General features: G+C 37.9%; 1 protein-coding gene and 1 long non-coding RNA gene across 3 annotated transcripts in view; one reads left to right on the plus strand and one right to left on the minus strand.

Annotated features, from left to right (window-relative positions):
- The window catches only part of COL4A3 (collagen type IV alpha 3 chain), a 130077-nt gene that overhangs the window by 85785 nt on the left and 24505 nt on the right, over window positions 1-19787 (minus strand). The gene's annotated exons all lie outside the window — the stretch shown is intronic.
- On the plus strand, window positions 11774-18875 carry LOC129523348 (uncharacterized). 2 transcript variants are annotated; one of them, XR_008667097.1, is made up of 4 exons: window positions 11774-11892; window positions 12015-12135; window positions 13305-13372; window positions 15939-18875. It is a non-coding gene; the product is annotated as an uncharacterized LOC129523348 (long non-coding RNA). The 2 variants fall into 2 exon arrangements; XR_008667096.1 differs by having other exon boundaries at window positions 11800-12135.

The following is a 19787-nucleotide window of genomic DNA, read 5'->3' on the forward strand; positions in this document are numbered from 1 at the left end:
CCATCTGAAAAGATAGATTACAGCGAACTAGGTACATAAGGTTGGTAGGCACAATTTACCTAACTACGTGAGATATGTAACTACTATTAAAGCAACAAAAGAAGGTTAAAAATGAAACTGGGCACGCGTCAAGAATAATACAATGCTTCGTGGCACTGAAAACAGACTATGGGGAGATACGCATATAAATACGATGCTGACAGCTGGAGTGAGACACCACATAAAAATAAATAAGAAAGTGTAAGCTATGTCTCTGGAAAAACAAACATTTGGATATTTTAGACATTTTGATGATTGACTGAATTTTTCTTCTCATTCAGATGGCTAATGCCAAGTAAATAAAAATCATAGGAGCAGGTGGACAAGAAAGCCACAGGAGAATTACTCAGAGTCCTTAGGATTGGTGCTGGGAAAACACAATGCTGTAACTGGCACAGTGTAGTGTTACAGATATAAAGGCCTACAAGGCAAAGGCAGGAGCCCTAAAGCACAGTGAGCTGAAAAAGCAAAGTTAAGGTGGAAATAATGGGTCAGAGGACAGACTTCATTCCGTACTCTTATTTTAGATCGGAAGAAGGGAGACTTTGCACAATGGTGGTATCTGTTTTGGAAGAATGCAAAAGAATACGAAAAATGGAGTTTTTTTATGAATTAGGGAATTAAGTTTTAGAATTAAAGGAAAAGTAGGTAAAAATAACAATTCAAAGCAATTGCGGTCCGGTCACTAAATTTCTAAATGTTAAACATCAGAAATCTTCTGGGGCTCTCTGAAGATGAATGTATTTTCACACTTCCCTAGTATTTGCTTTGCTTCGCTCTTAATATTAAAGATATTGTTTGTTGTTGCTAAACTAGAGTTTGATTGTCCAACTTGGATCAACAGAGCAAGCATCTAGATAGCTTGCCTCATTGTTAGTTTTGGAAAGAAGACTACAGAAAGAACAACAAAAGCATATTTAAATTAGTTTTCTTAAGACAGAGATGTAATCAGTATCATATCCTGGTAAGAAATGCAGTGCTTTGGCTTTTACATGACATCTTTTCAAATGTGCAGTCGTATTTAGAAAACCCTAAAAAAAAAAAAAAAAGGTTTAGCCATTCTGGCAAATTCAAAGGAATTATACACACACAGACACACACGCATCCACACACATCTACACAATTTCGCAGCTGTCCTTTGATAAGGTGTTGGTAGCTAGGGTTCATGGCTGCAGCAGGGACGTGTGCTGTGTGTAGTCTTTCTACAGTGTTGGTATTCAGTCACATTCAGGTATGGCAAAAGTCATTAACTCTGGGAGTCTGAATGTGTATTTTAATGGATTTTGGAATGTGTGTTTTAATGGATGAATATGAAAATCACAGCAGTGCTGACAGTATCATCTGGCCTCCTGCAAGCACCGTCTTGTTTGTAGAAACATTCTGCACCAGGGAACAAGCAAAGCCAGTAATGTCCCAAAGAATGTTTAACTCTCAGGCCTTCAAAATTTTAATACTTTTTCTCCAAAGAAAAATAGGTCCCATCAGAGACTACAGCAACCAAGGATTCTGCGTGGGCACATTTCTTCTCGAGTCTTTATCTCTACTATTTTTTTTAATTTTTTTATCTCTACTATTGAATAAAGTTGCTAAAATCACAGATTTTATTTCTGAATCTTCATGTGGTAAATAAACTCATAGATGCCATCTAGATGATTTTCACAATTTGCAACATCTCTAGAAAGAGAGGAAGACCTCTAAATTAACTACCATGTAGTGATGGTAAAACCAACATTATGTTTTCTGTCCTGTGTCAGCTTTTTCTATAGCCCAAATGTATGAACTGTGGCTATTGGCACAAATACCCAAGTAAAATAGAGCTATAGCCAAGAAAACACGGTGGTTAAAATCAAGTTATTGCAAATGTTTAAAACCAGCAAATATGCCCTCAGAATGTGCACACCTGTTGCTTGGTGAATAACATGCTTAACAAATGGCTTGTTTATAAGGTTGAAGTCATCATAAATAAAGACACTAATCAATATATGATCATTAAATGAGGGTCTCAGGCAGCCCCGGTGGTGCAGCGGTTTAGCACCACCTGCAGCCCGGGGGGTGATCCTGGAGACCTGGGATCAAGTCCCATGTCGGGCTCCCTGCATGGAGGCTGCTTCTTCCTCTGCCTGTGTCTCTGCCCCTCTCTCTCTGAATAAATAAATAAAATAATCAAAAAAAAATAAATGAGGGTCTCATTTGGACGCAGGGCTGTTGGGAAACATGAAACATTCTAAGAAGTACAGTTTCTAGATAACTGAAGCTTACCCCTAAAGGTAACCAATCTTTGATCAACTGTCATTGCATTACATGGTCTTTTGCCTTTGTAAATAGACTGTAAGTGACATAATCCTCCCTTTCTAAACACTATTGCTGTCACTGTCAACACTTTTGTGACCCAGTGGATTCTTGGCACTCAACTGATGATGAAGAAATATTTGTTGAGTGATGCTATTGCATGTATTGAGATATTTGCATCTATATCATTTGATTGCAGGATGGTATGTGGCTTCAATAGTTAAATATGCTTTTTTTTTTTTTCCTTCGGATGGAGGCTCTTTTCCTGGGATTAGACATTTTGCCTTTCCTTCCTTCTACTGTTGACTTCCTGCCTGTAACTGTGTGCACCTCTTCCCACATTTCTGTTTCAGATATTTTGCTAATTAAGAAATCAGGTAACTAAAGTTTGGTAGGATTGCTCATAAACTCAGAATACAGAGACTCTCGGTAAGCTTTGAGGGCCTTGATGATACATGAAGTTCAGGAGCTTTGTAGCATTGTTCTGGCTTTTTATTATCTTCTGGATAACTGAAATCCCTAGGTAACGATGTGTTTATATAATGAATAAGTTAAAAGTTACAATAAAATGTATACAGGTATATTTAAATATCTTCTCATTTAAAAACTTTTTTTGTGGTATATAACGTTTATCATCTTAACCATTTTTAAGTGTGCAATTGAATAATATTAAGCACATCTGCATTGTTGTGCAACCAATCCCCAGAACTCTTTTCATTTTGCAAAACTGAAATTCTGTTCCCATTAAACAATTCCCCATCTTCTCCTCTTCCCCAGCCCACAACAACCATTCTTTCTTTCTCTATGAATTTGACTACTCTAGGTGCCCAATCTAAGTGGAGATGCATTATCTGTCTTTTGGCCTATTTTAATTAGCATGTCTTCAAGGTTCATCCAGGCTGCAGCATGCAAATACCCTCTTATTTGTTCTATCATAATATCTTTTTAAAAAGATTTTATTTATTTATTTGAGAGAGAGAGTGACCATGAGCTGGGGGTGGGGTGCAGAGAAAGAGGGAGAGAGACAAGAAGACTGTCTCCTGAGTGTGGAGCCCTATCTGGGGCTTAGTCCCAGGACTCTGGGGTCATGATTTGAGGTAAAGCCAGACGGTTAGCTGACTGAGCCACCCAGGCACCCCACAATTACATTTTTAATATCTAAAACATCTGTCACTGAAAGCCAAGGTCATGAGATGCATACCTGCACATCGGATGCTAGGAGAAGCTGAGGCAGTGTAAATGTGCCCATAAGACAGACAAGATTTCCTGAGGACTCAGTTGTGTACATTATAGCATAGCAATACAGTGGAATATTATGGAGACATACAAAAAGATGAAGCAGATCCAGATGCATTACCTTGGAGACAAGATATGACACTAAGTGAAGAAAATATACAGCTAAACAGTATGATCATATTTTTGTATGAAACACATACGTCTGAAAATATATACATAGAATAGTTAAAAATGGTTATCTTTGGGTGCCTGGGTGGGCTCAGTCAGTTAAGCATCTGATTTCGGCTCAGGTGGTGACCTCAGGGCCCTGGGATCAAGCCCCATATCATGTTTTGTACTCAGTGGGGAGTCTGCTTGAAGATTTCCCTCCCTCTGTCCCTTTCCCCACTTGAGTTCTCACTCTCTGTCTCTCAAATAAATAAAATCTTTTTTAAAAAAATGGTTTTCTCTGGTGGTGGAATTAAGGTGTCTTACAAATTTGACTTCTTACTTCCTTGGACTGTTTTATAACTTTGGCATCTATGTTATTTCACAATCAGGAAGAAGAAACAATAATAACATTCTCATTTAAAAAGAAAAAAGGAAATGATAATAATGATGAGGGAATGGTAGACTGGTGACCTATCCACAAAAATGAAAAACAAAAATACTTTGCTGAGGAAAATCTATTTTAGGTTTAGTTTATGTTATTTTCTAATTTCAATCCTACATTCTAAGCCAATTAAACAAACAAACAAAAAAACAATGAAAGTTTCAGACATTCAAGAATGAGTCAGTCTGAAAAATATTTTCAGGCACACTTTTCATTTTTGTGGAGTTGGTAAACAGCGTCCTTTGTAGGTAATGATGTGATAAGAAAGTTCTTAAAGCAGACACCCAGACTATAGAGCCCTACGAGTTTACAAAAAGCCTCTTCAGAATATGAATAAATGGGAAGGAAGTGAACATACCCAGTAACCATAGTTCAAAGATTTGGCAGTGAGTCTCAAGTTCTCCACACACAAATCTTTGAAATGTTTTTACTTTACACAGCCAGTGCCTATAATACTGAACAGGTATTTGAAGAATGGAAAGCCAGTTGTAGGCCTAGAGATAGGATTGTAGAGTGTTTTTATAGATTGCAACTTAAGGAATAAAAAATGAAAAAAGACATGGCCCTGGACATACTCTATAGGAATCTAGATTTACAGCAAGACACAGAGAAAAGTTTCGGATCCTAAGCTGTCATGAAAACACATCTTCTGGGACGCCTGGGTGGCTCAGCGGTTTAGAGCCTGCCTTCGTCCCAGGGCATGGTCCTGGAGTCCCAGGATATGGTCCCACATGGGGCTCCCTGCATGGAGCCTGCTTCTCCTCTGCCTGTGTCTCTGCCCCTCTCTCTCTCTCTCTCTCTCTCTCTCTCTCTCTCTTTGTCTCTTATGAATAAATAAATAAATAATCTTAAAAGAAAAAAAGAAAATCCATCTTCCTTTAAAATGTGTGAGAGACAAACAACATTTGTCTCAGCTAGAGAAACTACAAAGAACAAAATCCCCATCAAAGAAGACTTCTCTAGTAGAACAGTAGAAATGCTATTGGCATGTCTATACTCTTGTAGTTGTAATATACTTGAGTTGAAGAAACTATAAGAATTGCTCAATACAACCTTCTAATCTTTAAATGGAGGAAAAGTATGATATATATTAATAGCCCTGTTCTCCATTGTGTATATTTAAGAGATTTTAATACACATGCATGGAATTTTACCAGATGACCAAGATATCTCACATCAATTTCCATTCCTAATTTTGTGGTTTGGTATCAAAGAGTCCTGGAAGTGTACAGACTTCTCAATGTGTGCAAGATAAAATGAACCAGATTCCAACTGACTTAAGCCATCTTCAGAATGGATGCTCATATACATATGGTACAGTCCTAAGTTTCTGTCTGGGAACAGAGTTTCACCTGTGCTTGCTTCTTTTTTTTTTTAATTTTTTTTTAAATTTTTATTTATTTTATGATAGTCACACACACACACACACAGAAGAGAGAGAGAGAGAGAGAGAGAGAGAGAGAGAGGCAGAGACATAGGCAGAGGGAGAAGCAGGCTCCATGCACCGGGAGCCCGACGTGGGACTCGATCCAGGGTCTCCAGAATCGCGCCCTGGGCCAAAGGCAGGCGCCAAACCGCTGCGCCACCCAGGAATCCCCTTGAGCCTGCTTCTAACACACAATCAGAATCTTTGTTACATTGGGGCCTTTGACTTTGTTTTCATGTGCTCCTTATCACCAAAAGGGCAGAAACAAAAGTTTACAGCTCTTAGGTGTGAATTAGAGCAGGGGTGGAAATACTGCCTGTAGGGCACATCTGGTCCACTGTCTGTTTTTGTCTGGACCTTAAGCTAAGAATGGTTTTATATTTTTAGATGTAGAAACACTATTAGCTTTTCCTCCTAGGAAAACAGTTGCTCTAAATGTTGAGGACATTGCCTCTTGGCCCACAAGCCTAAATATTTACTATCTGACTCTCCAGAAAAAGTTTGCTGATCCTTGATCTAGAGTAGAAAGATTTGGAACTGGATAGTAGGCAAACATACTTGAGTTATTTCTCAGACTGTATGGCTCTAGGCTGGTTGAAGACCCTCTCTGGGTCTCCACATTCTCACACACATGGTCTCTTTGTCATTTAATTCTAGTTTTTGTTTCAAGCTACACTGTAGCTATTTAAGAAATCCTAACAAACCTAATTTAATTTGCACAGCACACAGAGAATAGCACTGTGACCTTGATCTGCTTTGGAAGAAGCCAATCTGGGTCAGGATGAAGGGAAGTCATTATGATGTTTACAATTTTCCAAATATCAAACCCAAAAGTTTAACCAAAACAGGTTTGTTTATGAATGGCCATGGCTATTCTAATTGAGTCGAGGGCCATCTTTAGGGCAAGGGTCTTGGGTTTTACTTTAAACAAGTTTAGAATCTCTAAGCAGACCACAAGGGCAATGTTGTGTCTTGACTCTGAAGCCTCTCAACTACTTTTACCAGAACCTTACAAATCATGGATGTTCACACATGCTGTTGCCTAACATCTGAGGCCCCATAATGAGAACTACTGAGAATGTTCTTTTAGCATAAAGGCAGTGGTAATATGCATTGGGATGACTAAGAGCCACACAAAGTTGGAAACACCGTTCTAAAACATAAATGGAAGTGTGGTGGACCCGTAATAGCCAAAATATATCTGAATGAAAGAACCGGGGAGAGAGTATGCTACTTGAGATTTCAAGACTTATTATACAAAGCTTTAAGGATGGAGACACTGTGGTGAAAGAACCAAGAAATAGACCTGCTATATATATATATATATATATATATATATATATATATGCAATTTTTAAAAAGATTTATGGATTTATTTAAGAGAGAAAGAGATAGCATACACAAGAGGAGGGGGAGAGAAGGCAAGGGAGAGTCAGAAGCTCAAGTAGCCTGGGGTTTGATCACAAAGCTTGAGATCATGACCCTAAGATCATGACCTGAGCTAAAACCAAGAGTCAGATGCTCAGCTGACTGAGCCACCCAGGCACCCTGGGACCTGCCATATATTGAAATCTTACATATGACTAAGCCAGCAAAGCAAATCCCTGAGGAAAGGATAGGTGTACAATTAACAGTGCTGAGTCAATTGGTCATCCATGTAGAAAACAATGCAGTTTCTCCAATTTGTACTTTACAAAGAGCCAATGGCAAATGGGCTATGGACTGAAATGAAAACAACAAGATTTTTAAGCTTTTTGAAGAACATTTAAGAGTATTTCTTTATGATGTCAGGATAGGGAAAGGTATCTTTTTTTTTTTTTTTTTTTAATTTTATGATACTCACAGAGAGAGAGAGAGGCAGAGACACAGGCAGAGGGAGAAGCGGGCTCCATGCGCCAGGAGCCCGACGTGGGATTCGATCCCGGGTCTCCAGGATCGCGCCCTGGGCCAAAGGCAGGCACCAAACCGCTGCGCCACCCAGGGATCCCGGGAAAGGTATCTTAAACATGATTCAAAAGCACAGAGTGTGAATGAAAAGCCTGATACATTCTATCATATTAAAGTAAAAAAACCTTTGTTTCCAAAAGATTACATCAAGAAAATGAAGAGAGAAGTCATAAACTGCGACAGGGTATGTGCAGCATATATCACCAACAAAGAATTAATATCTTTGGAATCGATAAGAAAAAGACAAAACCATGGACAACGGATACGACCAGTCATTCCACAGAAGGGACGAATACAAAAAGACCATAAACGTGTACAAACATGCTCAGCACCTTTAGTTATCAGAAAAATAGCAAGTTTGATCCAAAGTCAGGTATGACTTCACGCACACCATTTTTACAAAAAATTAAAAGTGGGTCGCAGAATGGCAAAAATTAAGTGCCACAGCACCAACTGTCGGTAAAGATCAAGAGAAACTGAAACTCATACCCTGCAGGAGACGCTGTAAGCTGTTTCCCAACATGAACATAGCATTTCCTGATCAAGATAAATATGTGTATGCTGTATCCCACAGGCTTCTAGTATATTCTCTAGAGAAACCCTGACACAAGTGCTTCAGGAGAGATATACAAACATGTTCAGTGCACTATTGTTTGTGACAGTGAAAATAGAAAAGCTCCACATACACTTCAAGGTAGAATGGAGAAAGAAATACATATATATATTTATATATTTGCTTAGGAATGTGTGTGCATGTGTGTGTGTATATATATAATATATATTATATATATTATATATATTATATATATATAAACTATAAAGAAAAATTAAAAAAATAACATGAAATTCCAGATGGCATTTGGTGGCCAGGAGATTGTGGGAAGTGAATACAGTTGCGGACGATCATGCTGGTATTTCAAAGTCACTGGTACTATCCTATATCTTAAAGTGTGTACACACCAGGGAGTTTATTTTGTGTTCTTTACACTGAGTTAGGAGTCTAGTGTTTGAATCCCTGCTCCACTACTTTTTAGGTGAGTGAAGCACCAAAATTTCCTGAGCTTTTCATTTCTTCATTTGGAAAAATGGAGGAGTGATAAAGAACCCTTCCTTATGGGTTCACGGGAAGCTTAGCGGAGATGATAACCTGTAATGTTGAACACCAGTGTGTCAGCGGTTGTCATCAATATTATTACCCCGTGGTCTAGCTTGACCTCAGTGTGCATACAAATCAACCTGAAGGGCTTGTTGAAATGCAGATTCTGATTCAGTGAGTCTGGGGTGGGGCCTGAGAGTTTGCATTTCTGTCAAGTTCCCAGGTGAAACTCTGTGGTGTGAGTAGAAGGATCCAGGCAATTCCTCTACTCCTATTGTTCCCACATTGACTCCCTCCTTTTGCTACCTTCCTGGTCCTCTTTCTTCTGCTCTCTCCTCTTCTCTTAGTCTTCCTGTCCTCCACCTATTCTCCTGTCTCCATCCCAACCTATCAAAATCCTACTCACTCTTAAAACCCCAAATTGAATTGGTTGTACATTAAAATTGCCTGAGGAGCTTTTAAAAACTTGTGAAGTCCCAGGCTACACTTCAGACCAACTGAATCAGAACTTCTGGAGGCTGAACTCAGTCCTCCTCTTTTTTAAAGCTGTCCAGGTGATTTCCTTTGGAAGACCAGGGCGAGAACTCCTGCCCTACAGCCTCAACTGAGTAGCTCCTGATCTCCCCAGATATGATGGGGTAACTCAGCAAGACAGTTCTCTTGTGACATCTGGCATCTTGCTGTTTTATTTAGTTACACAGGTCCTTGTCCTACTCTGCTTCATCAAATGAAAGTTCCTTAAGAGTGGAGATGTGTCTTAGTAACATTTAAAGCTCGTGAAATTCATAAGGGAGCATTTTGAATGATATTTCAAAAACATTTCTTGTATTGGGTTGTGTACTAGTATGAGTTTCAAGCATGAGATGGAACATAGTAATATCACTGATAAATATTTAAAAAGTAATTTTCTTGCTTCCATGTTATTTTTAATTTCAGTTGATAGTAATTTCCAGTATAAACTAATATTTTCAAAAAGTGTACACATCTCTGGGATTACTTACAACCATAAAAATAATTTCCAATATAAGATATCAATTCTGCAATTACGGAGTATAATGAAAACATTGTAGGTCTCCTGAGGCACTGAAAATAAATGCTCTGTTTTAAGGAATGTCCTAATGTTTGTGCTATTGCAGAGATTGCCAGTCTAGAGAAACAGGATTTTATTGTTGAATATTAGCTTCAATAGGTGGATTATATTGTTTAAAATTGTGAAATAAAATATATCAGACCTTTAAATTTAAAGATAACACATGAAGTTTTATACAATTTTCATCAAGTAACCAAACCTATGTTTCTGCCTAAAGAAACTTTTGTTTCTTATTTGGAATCTAATTTAATCTTTCCATAATTTTCATTTACACATCTTAAAGGTGAACCAAAAGGACACATGAATCCAGTTTTTCATCACTGCTGCTGCACATGTACACACTCCATGCACTGTGTGCCTGCCCATGCATACAACCAGTCATTAGTCAAGCATACTGGAAATACTAAAAAATGGTTCTGATTTTTAAGATTTGTGTTTGTACGTGCATACACATTCACAAACACGCTTGACATTACATATTTTTTCCTGAGGATCCAGACACAGTGCGGGAATGTCATAGGTTCCTTGATTAAACAGGGAAGCTACATATAAACAACTTAAGAGACAAAGTGTGGTTGAGGCCAGTCTGGGGATAAAATTGGAAAATCCCTGGATTCTTGGTCCTGTGTCCAGCTGGGCAATTGTTGGGTAACAGGAGGATTAAGCTAAGAAAGAGGCATTCATAAGGAAAGCACAAATGAGAAATTCTGTTAGCTTATCTCTAGAAACTACAAAATTCTGTATTTTGAGCCATCATTTGCATGTGTCCCTTCACGTATAGTGGATTAAATAATGTTTGTGAGAGTCTCTAGCAGTAGTAAAGGAGGGGGAAGCAGAGAAGAAGAAAAGAAAAGTGAGGTAGGAGGAAAGATGGAGAGAGAAATAGAAGTGAGAGAAGAAGAGAGAGCAATAAGCAAAGCACCAGGGCATCCAAAAATAACACCTTAGATTTATCGAACACTTGAGTGCCCAATCATTGTTCTAAGTACGCTATTTCTATAAACTCATTTAATCCGTACAACATATTACACATAAAAGAAAACCAAGGCACTGAGAGACTAAGTGATTTTCCCTAGGTTGCCCAGCTAGTAAATAAGGAAACTGGATTTGAATCCAGGTAGTTTAGATCTACCACATGCTATCAAGATGACACTCGATGATATTCATGCTGTAAATCGCTGTTCTCATGGAGAAGGCAAGCTCCGTACTGCCAAAGATCTTAGCATTTTTTTCAGTACTGAATCTCTAGCTTCCATTTATAAGTGAATATGAGCTAGTGAATATTTATTAAGTCCTTACTATGTGCCTGACACTGGTCTAAGTGCTGGAGATCCAGCAGGGAACATCCCACATCCACTCAAGAAGCTTATATTCTAGGGGAATGGAATCGAGATGTAGAAAATACATGAGGACAATTATTGCTGAAAATAAAATAGGAGATAAAAATGGACTTTCCTCCTGTCATATAGGTTTTTTTTTTTCTTTTAATACTAGTAAACTAACACTATCTGTCTAATGCAGACAGGAAACTTCAGATACCAAGGAAAGACAGCCGTGGTTAAGGAAGTTAGGACTTCAAGAAATACAGATAGCAAAAATTGTAACATTTGACAGGAAGGACAATGAAACATGAAAAAAACACTGGACTAGCCACAGAGAAAAATGCATGTATAAATTACACAGTTGTCTGAATACAGGTGAACTACACAGCTCGGGCATTCTAGAACTTGTGAATGCCCTGCTATTGACACCCTACAATGTTACACTGCCTTCGAAACACCAAGTTCCAATGAACCTTTATTTAATAGTACATGGTAATACAATAATTCTGGAAAGGAATTCCGCACCTGGATTTTGGCTGCTAACCAATCTTGAAATCAAACTGCCAAATAGGGCTTAGCGTACTGGCAAATCTTGAAGTCCTTTTTCACCAGTGCTCAGGTTAATGGTTAAGGGTTGGTATTTAAAGTATACCACAGTTTTTAGTTAATAATACATCGTCCCATGTGGTCTGAAGGATCTGCCAAAACAAGTAATGGCCAACTAGAGCAATGTCTCATTTGGGGTTAGATGGTGCTCTGGACAAAATGAGCCTGGTGATCTGTTTCCAATAGACAGGAGTCGTTCATTTCAATTGGAGAACTATATCCAACTGGAATGCTTGCATCTCATCAATGGTTTTAAATCTCTTGTTCCATTTAGAATCCTTTCTATTTTACAGTTGTTTCTCACTGGTGCCTGTAGTAACATCAGGTATTTCTCAGTTTTGAGAATGAACTATTTGTTTCTTTAAACACAGGACCCCACACCTTGGATTTCACAGCCTATTGAAATCAAGGTCAACTGGAAACTAATACTCTGCTTCCATTCTTCTTTTTGTGCCTTCAGATTTCAACTGAGAGGACAGCCCCAACTACAATGTGAGTCTGCGATGTGACTATTTGCTTTCCAACCTAAAATATGTTGGGTTTTCTTCCTTCCTTCCTTTCTCTTTCTTTTCTTTCCTTTTCCTTACTTCATTCTTTCTTTTATCTTATTTTTGATTCTGCTTTCTGATCCTACTCAACTATGTTGCTCCTATTATACTACTGTTAACATTTTACCAACAAGGAAATTTTTTTTTTATTTCTTCTCAGCGGAAATGTTTCATGTCTTAAAACTATTCATGACCTTGTAAATAGGAAGTTTTTTTTCCACAGAAAATATTCCCTTGGTCTTTACACAGATACTAAGTCAAATTTATTCAACTTTTATTCTCTTAGTTCCTTCTTCTATTTTCTTAAGATTTATTTATTTTAGAGATAGAGAGAGTGTATGAGCAGGGGGAGGGGCAGAGGGAGAGGATGAATCTCAAGCAGACTCCCTGGTGAGCATGGAGCCCAATGCAGGACATAATCCCAAAAGAAAGAACCAAGAGAGGGGTACCTGGGTGACTCAGTTGGGCTATTTAGCTCTAGGATACAGATTGATCAAGGTAACATTTCAAATCAACTTTAAAAAATGCGTTTGTTCAAGCAACACCATTTTGAAAAACAAGTAGGACGTTTCATGATTTTGACATTACAATTAAATGTGAAACATACAATTCCTAACCTAAGTTTAAGTAAATGTAAGGGGAAAATTCTTTACATTTCCTGCAAGGTTGAAAATTTCCATAATAGAATTTTAGAAAAAAAAATGCAAAAAAAAAAAAAAAAACCCAAGTGAAAAATAAGCAGACATGCTACTTTTGCAGTAGGAAACTGAAGCCATAGCCATGACTGTGAATGGACATCATGCAGCTGATGATAGAGACAAGTTTACAAGTGCAACACACAGAGAAATAAGATGTTCTTTTAGTTTTCTTAGAGAACACTGCTTTTGGGGTGTGCACGGGTTTCTAGAACTAACAATCTAGACCATATGACATTTTAGCTCTATTTGTGTTGCTGAAAGAGATCAGAATATGCCATTTCCAAATAACCCACTTTGGTAGAAGGGTTATTTTGAGGTGAAGGCAACTGAGAACAAAAGAGATAGAGGGTATAGGATGTGTTCTCTGCCCTCCCTTGACCTGCCTCAAAGCAACCTATGTATTTCCTTTATAAAGGTCTTCTCCCCAACTCCATACCATGAAGAGGAGAACCCTTAACCACCAGCGACAGAGACAGTATTGAGGTGAGTCTGCATAAATAACCTTTAATGAGTAACTCTTGCCTACCATTAGCTTCCCACACATTAAAGACAAGAAAAAAAACAGCTCCTGCTTAAAATTACACATGCATATATACACTAGGTAAAGATAGAAAATTGTGTCTGCTCTTTCTCTTCCCATGACTATCCAAATCACAAAAAGAAATGTCTTAAGATGGTAGGGTGAGAGGACTGAGTCCACAGTCGGGCTCTGCCAGCATTTATCCATGTGCTTCTGGAAAAGGCTTCACTCCTCTTGATCTTCGGCCTCCTTACACTGGTCTAAGCCACCTCTACTATCACCTTCTACTTCCAGCATTCTATGACGAGGTCACACTCTGCTATGCCTATAGAATAGGGTGCCTGGAAGGCTGTGCATAAAGATGAGAAGTAATTTATTAATTAATATATAATACGTAAGACAAGCACTCACTTCGGGGTGCCTGGGTGGCTCAGTTGGTTAAGCAGCTGTCTTCAGCTCAGGTCATGATCCCAGAGTCCTGGGATCCAGCCTCGCATCAGGTTCCCTGCTCAGCAGGAAGTCTGCTTCTCCCTCTCCTTCTGCTCCTCCCTGCCCCACTCACCTATGCTCTCTCTCTCAAATAAATAAATAAAATCTTTTTTATTTTATTTTTTATTTTTATTTTTTTATTGGAGTTCAATTTGCCAACATATAGCATAACACCCAGTGTTCATCCCATCAAGTGCCCCCCTCAGTGCCCATCACCCAGTCACCCCCAACCCCCGCCCAAATAAATAAAATCTTAAAAAAAAACCCAAAAATGTAAGTACTTGTTTCAATTTATCTATTCTAAAAATCATTGAGGGCATGATCCATCTTTCATACTAGTTTTTTTTTTTTTTTTTTTTTTTTTACATTTTTATGTGCTTAAGAAATACCCAGGGAACAAGGCAAAAGTACAAGGCCTTCTGAACTTCTGCTCCCTACAGCTAGTCCTCATTCTGATTCAGTGAATCTGGGCTGGGCCCAGGAATTTGCATATTTAAGTTCCCCCAGGTGATTCTGATGCCAGGGATTGTTTTCCTGGGTTGTGGGCAACAATTCAGGAACACTGAAGCGGAGGATTAAGCCTGACCCTGAGCCATTTCTCCAGCTGAGTACTTTCAGAGACTTTAGGGAAGTTTCAAATCAATCTCTTTGGAATGCTTCAGATTAGACATAAATCCTTTAGATCTGTTTTGATCCAGTCATAGTTGTAGGCTGAACCAAAATGAAATACAACAGGGCATTGATTATCTGGTTATATTTAAATCTCTAAAATACTTGATTTTTTTTCCTCAACTGATGGTGTGCCAGGGGCAGAAATTTCCACAGGCAAAAATTTCCAACTTCTATCAGTGATTGAAACAACACAATGGAGGTGGTGGTGGGCGAGATAGACAAGGAAATTAGTAACTAACCTAATTATAAAAATATTGAGTTTGCAATTTCCAAGGTAAGTCCTCCAGAGGAACATGGAATTTTTCTTGTGATAAACATCTCAAGATGTTTATTTTGAGATGCCCCATTGCCATGCTGACTGGTCTTCACTCACTGGTAATGTGCTTCTCTGTGCTGAGCCTGAATTCTTATTCCTTAACTCATTTTTCTCCACTCTGTTCTTAGCTAAGAGTAAAAACAACTGGTACTCTCCAGTGTGAAACAAACCAACGAATAGAGAAAAAACTTTTATATACAAGGAAAATATTAAAATAGCCCCTCAGTTTAGTTATCTTATTTTTTAATAAGATTTTTATTTATTTATTCATGAGAGCACAGAGAGGGAGGCAGAGACACAAGCAGAGGGAGAAGCAGGTTCCCTGTGGGAGCCCAATGCGGGACTCCATCCCAGGACCCCAGGATCACACCCTGAGCCAAAGGCAGACACTTACCCACTGAGCCACCCAGGTGCCCTTAGTCATTTTATTTTCAAGCGTGGTGAGCACTATTTTGGATCTTCTGTGAACATGCCTACATTTCCAGAGAGCAAAGTCATTTGTCCAAAGTCATAGCCCCCTGGTGGGCCAGCCTGCATGCAATGAACGGGATGATAGGACGAGTGGGGTACTAAGTCCCAAGCCCTTGTTTTGATTCCTTGGATGCAGTAGGATCACCCCAATTCCTATGATTTTCAATTTTCCTTCCAGCCACCCTTCATACTGTCTCTAGAATGTAAATCTATGTTGATTCCCTGCTAAAACCCCTACATTGTCTTCAATATAAAATTGAAATGCTTCTAACATGGAAAAAAAGAGGAGGGGGACTCTCATAAATATGAAATTTCTCTCCTCTTCCTTCTCCACACATCTCTTTCTCCCTCTCCCTCTTCCTCCCAGTAAGAACCTGACCTCAGTTAGGATTCCAGAGCTCTTCTCTCCTAACTTTTAACGTTTACCTCACTATAGCAGTTTTGGAAGTAGTTTGGAAAATTTTCTAATCTATCATTGTGATGGGAATTTTTTTCTTTCTTTTTTTTTTCTTTCTTTCTTTCTTTTTTTTTTTTTTTTTTGTGATGGGAATTTCTTGAGCCCACTCCTCTTCTATCCCCAGCACTAGCACATGGCCTGGAGTTTTTGTAAAGTGAATACATTTTTGAAAGAAGGAAAAGAAACAAAAAGGAAGAAAAAGAAAGAAAGAAAGCAAGAAAGCAATGTTCTTCATAAATGATACATTATATATATATTTCTGTTTTTATAGACTATTTTCCATTTATTTCTTTAAAAAATCTTTAATTGTAGTTGGCATGTAGTATATTACTTTCAGGTGTACAGCATAGTGATTCAACGATTACATCCATTACGAAATGCTCACTGTGATAAGTCTAGTTACCATCTTCACCTTACAAAGGTATTACGATATTACGGACTGTATTTCTGATACTGTACTTTTCTTTCCTATAATTTATTTTATAACTGGAAATTTTTACCTTTTTATCCCTTTCACCTGTTTCACCCATCCTGCCACCTGCCCTCCTCATTGGCAATAACCAATTCTCCGTATTTATGTCTGTTTCTGTTTGTTTTGTTTTTAAATTCCACACATAAGTGAAATCATATGGTATTTGCCTTTCTCTGTTTGACTTATTTCACTTAGCATAATCCCCTGTAGGTCCAATGATACACTATAGTTAAATTTTTAGACAAGCATTGTGATAATTTTTAAAAAAACAACGTTTGAGGTTAAATACCTACTTCTAATCAGACTGATGGCCATTCACAAATCCAAGTTTGCTTGATTAAACCTTGATTCAGGAAACAAACATCTCAGTTCCAGACTTCGGTTTCAATGCCATCAGGGGTTATAAAATAAAGATAGCTGCCCCCACTATCACTTACAGAAGATGACCCACATAGATAGCTAAGAACTGAATCAAATCTATTCTGACCAAGAGAAAAATGCAAAAATCTTTAGAAAGACAAGTCAACAAGCTGGGTCTCAGTAACACACAGGTAAGAGGGAAACAGGTGCTATTCTTTCTTTCTTTCTTTCTTTCTTTCTTTCTTTCTTTCTTTCTTCTTTCTCTTTCTTCTTTCTTTATATTTTTCTTTCTTTCTTTCGAAAAAGGAGCTATTTCCAAGATATTTGGCATTTTGACAGTTCTTCACCTGGGCATAAAAATTACTTCCTATTTACAAAGTACATGGAGAAGACAATATAATGGAGTGGTCACACCCAGGGTTCTAGAGCCAGAATGCCAGGCTAACAGGCCAGCTTTACCATTCACCACTCTCATGACTTCACCTGTCTCTGTCGTTTCCTCATTAGTAAAATAGAATAATTGTAACCTCCCTCATGGGAGTATAGGGACATTCTATGAACACATATGGAATGCTTACCGCCATGCCTGGCATACAGTAGGTAGGCGTAATACGTGTTAGCTATTATAATGATCCACTTACACTACTCTTCCAGGTTGTGTGTGTGTGTGTGTGTGTGTGAGAGAGAGAGAGAGAGAGAGAGAGAGAGAGAGAGAGAAATGAAGAAGTGACTGAAAGTTTTTCAAATGCTTTCTAGTACCTATAGGGAAAAGTTGTTTTTCTTTTTTGACCTATAAGCATGGTCAATTTATTTTTCTCTAAAGGCTTTATTTATTTATTTATTTGAGAGAGAGAGAGAGAGAGAGAGAGAGATCATGAGCAGGGAAGAGAGACAAGCACACTCCCTGCTGAGCAGGGAGCCCGTTGTGGGACTTGATCCCAGGACCCCTGATCATGACCTGGGCTGAAGGCAGACACTTAACCAATTGAGCCACCTGGGTGCCCCTAAACATAGTCAATCTACAAAGAAAAGTATTAAATAACTTTTCATTTCTGTAATGGTAGGACTTGTTCTTGGCGTTTTATTATTTTTTAAATACACTGTACTGTTTTTATTTTATTACTTCATTTTATTTTGCCAATGTTTTATTCAGGATATTTTCATCAGGGCACTTACAGGATTAATACTCCTGTTATTTTTTTCTGCGATATCTTGCTCAAGTTTTGAATTGATTCATGGTGATTTGTAAAACAACAAAAATGGAAACAAGTTAGGACATCGGTTTTGCTTTCTGTCCTGGAACCATTTAATAGCAAAGCTTAACTATTTCTTGAAATGGAGAAAAATTACACTTGTGACAACTTTGAGGTAAGAGTTTCCTTAGAGGATAATTATTAGAGAAACTTATTATTTCTTCCAAGATTATTGGCTTATTCTATTAACTCTCTTAATCATTCTTTTAATAATTCTAATAACTCTCTTATAAAATTCTCTTAATTTTGATAATATATATTCAAATTGAAAAATCACTCCAGATCACCTGTTTCAAATCAGCATAGAACATTCAAACTATTTTTACTTTCACTTGTGTGTGTCGTTATTTCCACATTCTCATTTTGTATATCAATAATGTTTCTGTTTTTTTATTAGATGAGCTCACATTTTTCTACTTCAACATTTGCCAAAGACCTATCTACTGTATTTATGAATTTACAGTTTTTTCTATTTTCATGGACACTTTTATGTTTTTAGCTGTTTTTTCCCCCTTCTGACTTAATTCTGCATATTTGCATTTTTAAAGAAACTTTTTGAGTTGATGGCTTACTACACTTGTCTTCTTTATTTTGTTAAGAATGTGATTTACAGCTCTGGTCTGTAACTCCTGGACCTCCTTCCAGCATGCTCCCTGTCCTGGGAGGCTGACTATGAGGTCTACAGCCCAGGTTCCACCAGAAGGGGTTCCTGAGATGTCAGGTGTTGGGACAGATATGGAGGGAGGGGGAGGTGGATGAGGTCAGGGTCTTCATCGTCCTGGCTCCCTTACTGCCGGGTTGCCTTGAGCTCCTGGGTCAGTATCTGTATTTCCTGCACCCCTCCATTTAGTGGCCAGCTCAGTACCTCTGTATTCCTGAGTTCCAGGAAAGGAAGCAGAGGTGGAAATAGTTTGGCTGCATACTATCTCTGATAGTTTTCCTGGACCTCACTTTTGTAAACAGTCTATGAATAAATAAACTCTGCTCAAATTATCTGTTTTTGAATGTGCCCCATGTATCTTGTTGGGATACCGACTGACACAAATAGCTATTCATTGTCCTCAAAGGACATTTGGATACATCCTATAGGATTTTTTTCCTCATCCTATTATTGAAATTTATTTAACTGTCATGCCATTATGATCTTGACTTCCTTCTTAAGCTAAGAGTCATTTAGAAGAAAGATTCAAAATATACAAGTAGGCTTTTTGTTGATGTTTGTGTATAATTTTATTGCATGGTGAGCAGATTTTGATTATTTGTAGAGTTTGTGGGATTCCATCAGCTTTTCTTTGTCATAAATTATGGTCTATTTTTATAATTTTTTTATGAGCACTGGAAAAGATGTATTTTTGTATTCAGGAGATAGTTTGCATATCAGGTTAATAATTAATTGCATTATTCAGGCCCTCTAAACCAGTGTAATTTAAAGCATGGGTCAAAGCAGTTTCTTAACCTGCTCATAATTAAATAAATACAGAACTTGACAGTAATGATTTAGAAAGTTTGGAGTAATTTGACAGAGCTAAATATGCCGGTTGAATCTAAAACAAAATGTTTGGGCTTATATTTAATATCTTTCTTATTCTACTTTCTTATAATTCATTTTCATCATATTTTATAATAGCAGTGGTCCAAGATAAGATGGAAAGTAAACCACAAAGCAAAACTGTTCTTATAGTTTTAGCTATATAAATAGCTAAAAAGGTTATAGGAAGGTTAAGCAACATTGCTCTAAACTCTTCCTTATTGTGGTCAACTTGATTTATCAGAGATCCTTTACTCACTCTTCACTCTCACCCACAGAGAGGACACATCTGCCTCCTCTTCTTCCAGGCCACTTCAATCCCTGACCCTTCCATACACACACACAGAGCTAAGTCCCAGA

The sequence above is a fragment of the Nyctereutes procyonoides genome, unplaced genomic scaffold, assembly GCF_905146905.1.
Source record: "Nyctereutes procyonoides isolate TBG_1078 unplaced genomic scaffold, NYPRO_anot_genome, whole genome shotgun sequence".
Taxonomy (NCBI): domain Eukaryota; kingdom Metazoa; phylum Chordata; class Mammalia; order Carnivora; family Canidae; genus Nyctereutes; species Nyctereutes procyonoides.